This window comes from Lactuca saligna, chromosome 8 (assembly GCF_052625555.1).
Source record: "Lactuca saligna cultivar CGN05327 chromosome 8, ASM5262555v1, whole genome shotgun sequence".
Taxonomy (NCBI): domain Eukaryota; kingdom Viridiplantae; phylum Streptophyta; class Magnoliopsida; order Asterales; family Asteraceae; genus Lactuca; species Lactuca saligna.
The window spans coordinates 33,912,368-33,917,245 of record NC_136424.1 but is presented as its reverse complement, the minus strand read 5'-3'; positions in this window follow the sequence as shown (position 1 = coordinate 33,917,245).

The following is a 4,878-nucleotide window of genomic DNA, read 5'->3' as shown; positions in this document are numbered from 1 at the left end:
TAGTAACTCGTCGCAGCCTCAAGTCTTCCTCAAGCCTAGGTTGCAGCCCATGAACCCTAAATCACAAACGATTCGAAACACGATGTTACAATCCTCCCCCACTTAAATTTGATTTCGCCCTCAAAATCACTCCTTATCATTACTCGGATCCCATCCATTAGCCCTCGAAATCACTCCTTAACACATTCGACAATATGACTTCACAGTCATTCTACTCAACCAAGTTGTCTCAACTAATCACACTGGACTCACAGTCATCAATTTTGCTTTTCCCTAAGCGATTACTACAACCAAATTGAAGTCGCACCTTACCTCCGACCCCTGTCGTCTACTACTTGCTACTTCATGTGTGTTGTGGTTCTCCTCAATTCAACAAACCGATCCACCCAGGTCTACAACATCAGAAGGGAGACATCCCCACTCACAAACAAATCCATCTGAAAACTCCGAAATCCCAACCTGACCATCCTCCATACAGATAGAGCCTAAACTCAACACAAGAGTCTGGCCCGACACAAAATGGAACCACTCGTATCCAATCAACTTAAGAACCGAGATCCACGAATACACGCGTACATTACTCCTCCCATCGATTAGATTTGCGACAACTTCTCCCTCAATTGAGAAAACACGGCTTCCTACCATCACAGAGACCCTAGTCTCGCCCCTGGTCTGGCCACCAGGGTCCCACGAACTCATTCGGCAAGGCTACCCAGGCCTAAGAACCCCTCTGCATCACACCCTAACTAGTAAAGGCTACGGCTCCTTGCAGTTTTACAACATTCTCTCACTGACTAACAAGTGCTACGGCTCCCCGCAGTCCTATGACACTCTCTCACTGCCTCGTGAATGCTACGGCTCCCCGCAATCTTACGATACTCTCTCTCTCTCTTTCTCTCTCTCTCACACACACACACTGAATCATGAATTCTACTGCTCCCCGCAGTCTTACAATACTCTTTCTCACTCATGCATGTTGCGGCTCCCCATAGTCATACTCTCTCTCTCTCTCTCTCTAACTGATGTATGCTACGGCTCACCGCAGTCATACTCTCTCTCTCTTTCTCTCTCTCTCTCTCTCTCTGACTCATATATGCTATGGCTCCCCTCAATCATATGATACTCTCTCTTTCTCTGACTCATGTATGCTACGACTCTCTGTAGTCTTATAATATTCTCTCACTCGCCATGGGCTCACCCCATGGTTTTTCCCTGACAGTCCTAAGTGGTTACTCCCACCCAGATCCGCTCACTCTCTTATCACCCCACAATCTCATCATTAAGTTGTTACCACATTGAGTTTACTATCTAATACTCCGCGGTCCAACATAGTTAGGTGCACACACCTACCCAGATTATGCATCACTACTCTTGACGAAAGTTCTCGTAGACAAGGCATTTTCCTTTGTACAGTCACACCCTTGGGTAATCCCCGTCTGGAGATAATTAATTGATGGTATCACATCTGGAAATATAGTCCCTTGGTGTTCCACTTTCCATCTGAAAAACCCAAGTCTCATAGTAATCCAAAAATGTAAGGCATCATACTCATATACCTCGATACACTATCACAGAATCTCACGATGTCTTGCCATGACCACTAATCTTCTACCCACACAAATCGAACCCTTGAAGTACTCTAACTCATAATTCAAAGCACGGAGGAATCGTCCATGACTGAGAACACATTGACGACAATCTAAAGCCCCATTCTCTACTGACCATGCCCATGTGAAGCTACTCATACCGACTCTGAAGTTGATTGACAAATCAACTGCTGCCCTTCCCAGAGTACAGATAATGATCTATACATCGAACTATCAATCTCTCAGCAATCAAATCTTGACCTCAACAACCCAACCGTCTTGAAACTCAAACATCAACACACCTGAAGAAACACAGACCCTTATTGGATTACTGTCCAATGGCCATCTTCCGTGAAAACACTCATTCTCTCCTGAGCATGCGCAACATGCATCATCTCGCTCTGTACGTTGCCTTGACTATCACTTGACCCCATAACCCGACCTTCTGTACCGCATCAGTTTGAGAATCCTCCCCAAATAATACCATGTTCTCCCCTACTTAGGGTTCGAACCACCGTTCGTTGACATACCAAATAGACCGCACTACAGACTGGCTCACCAGTTGTACCATTCCCAACTCATGGAACGTACCACGCAGCACTCGATGATCGTCCAGATAATGACCAAATAACTCCAAGTATCCCGAATCTCAGATGAAAACCTCGGAATGCCCCCCTAATGTGACTACCTCTAGTCACCCAAAATCTCGTACCGACACACCACCGGACATCTCAACTGCCTCGAATTAGTTATGAATCTCAAACCTTACGGTTGATACACAATGTAGACAATGAGGTCCACCGCCCTGATATACTCCTCTTGATTACCTAGAATTGTTGCTAAATACTATAATCACTAAGGCATATCCTTGTCCTCATCCATCTCAGTCCCCTATGATGACTCTCTAACGACATAAGAAATACCTCGCAGCAGACATACCACAAATACTCTGGTGAAAAAATATCACAACTATATGCTACCCCACGGGGTTTACCTCCAAACTCTAAAACCAGAAGCTCATTATCCCTTCTACTCCACACCAAAAGCGGAGATAGTGTGATTCTCGTTATCACCCATCCCCTTGCGCTTGCTCGCTCTCCAACGAATACTTACCTCTAAACAACGTATTCATTGCACTAAAATTATTCCCTAGGCTCTCCTAGGTTCTCACATTTCCTTGCCATCAGCTACTGAAGAACTCCTCATGATGCCAACCATCTACCTCCTAAATATCATCATTCACTTAGTAGCTGACTCACATCATCAAGAGTTCTACAAAGCACAAAGCAAGCAACATTTGGGCATTAAATATCCTCTACCAGCACATAAAGCCACTCTAGCTTACAAATGCACTCGCTCTATCCACAACTCAAAAGGGGTCACCAAAATCAGGTAACCCTACCTCTTATAGGTATCTAACTACCCTCTCAGTAGATTCTTTAAATGCACATCTACGTATCTCTCCTATATTACTCTTCTACTCAAATCTCTCTCAAAAAGATTCCTGCTGCGCACTCCTACTCAACCCATACACAGAGCAAATATCATATAATATCAATTAATAGCATCCCCTAAGCTAAGGCATCATGAATCTCGCAACTCTAGCCCTAATTTCTGAAATACCTAGCCTATCCTCTAGCTCGCAGCTCTAATATCTCAAAATGTAAACAAGTAATCATATTTTGTGAAATCATTTCTCGGGCTCTGCCTGATTGTACACATTGCTCCGTCTCGTTTTCTATTTAACCTCTTACTTGTTTTAGAAAAATCATTTATTTTTAGAAAATTTTCTCAAATCCTCATTTTGAGTCCACACATCCCCGATAGTACATCTGAATCTCTCAAACCAAGGCTCTCGATAAGGACCCTTTGGTCACGTGTCTTAGTGACGACCTTCCGGTCTCACAACTCAGGTAGGACCATCCAATCCGATATCTCAACGAAGACCTTCCGGTCTCACAAGAACAAAATAACTCAATAGGGCACAAGAGTAATATACAACATAAATCACAAAGACAAAATGAATGATATCACATAACTTAATATAATCAAATAAGACCCTACGGTCACACAATGATTACCACGCAGATAAGTATAGTGCAAAAGACTCACCTAGGATGATGAACAACTCCTATAAATGTCGTTGCTACACACCGGCCTCTAACACTGATCCAAGCCCACAATTAACCCAATTAGGATCTAAGACCAAACCCTCACTCATTAGGTATAAAGATAGTCCACTAACCAACCCACAAATAACCCAAGCCCATTGGTCCCAGCAAGGCCTAATACTAAATGGGACTTCCCAAGGCCCAACCCTTAAACTTAGGTCCAAATGGCAAGCACATCACAAGGATCCAAGACATATATATATATATATATATATATATATATATATATATATATATATATATATATATAAGGTGAGGTTATTTTGTTCTAACTATCCATTGTGTGCATGTAGCAATGATTCTAGACCAATCATTTTAGTTATTTTAAGAAAGTAATTAATGAATATTACATATTGAAGATATAATGAGTATTAATTAAATCTTTAGCATTTAATATGCATTAATTACTTTTTTAAAATAATAAAAATCATTGGTCCATAATCAATTCTAATGCACACAATAGATAGTAGAAACATTTAAACGTAACTCTCTCTCTCTCTCTCTTTCTCTTTGTGTGTGTGTGTGTGTATATATATATATATATATATATATATATATATATTCCTCTAATCCAAAATCTCCAATACAACAAGCCCAAAATCCAGGCCCAATACGAGATTTATCCCAAAAAGCGCACAGCGAGATTACATAGGGTGTACCTCGGTACGCTCAGTGTACAGACAAATCCTGATCGAGGAAACTAGACCAGTACGCGGGGCATACTAGGACTTATGCGAGGTGTAATGCTTAGGTCCAAAAACTCCAATTTCTACTTAACCATTTTAGCCAAAAGCATCCAAACCTCAAGGAAGCTTTGTTACAAGGTCCTAACTGATAAAGTTGGTGACTTTATCAGTTTGCATGTCTTAATGGGAACCAACTTCCAAAATAACGATTAAGACTCTCTTAAATCCTCTTAACACATGCGTGAAGAAGTCTAGATGACCAAGTTCTCATTTTTATGAATCAAGGCAACCCAATATGTAACGCCCGTGTTTTTGGGCTAAATCATTAATAATGGTGTAATAGTCTAGGTCAACCTTTGTAACTCATTTTGAAGTAATAAAGAGGAATTATGTGAATATCATGTGAACTATATGCTTATTTGCTTAATTATTATG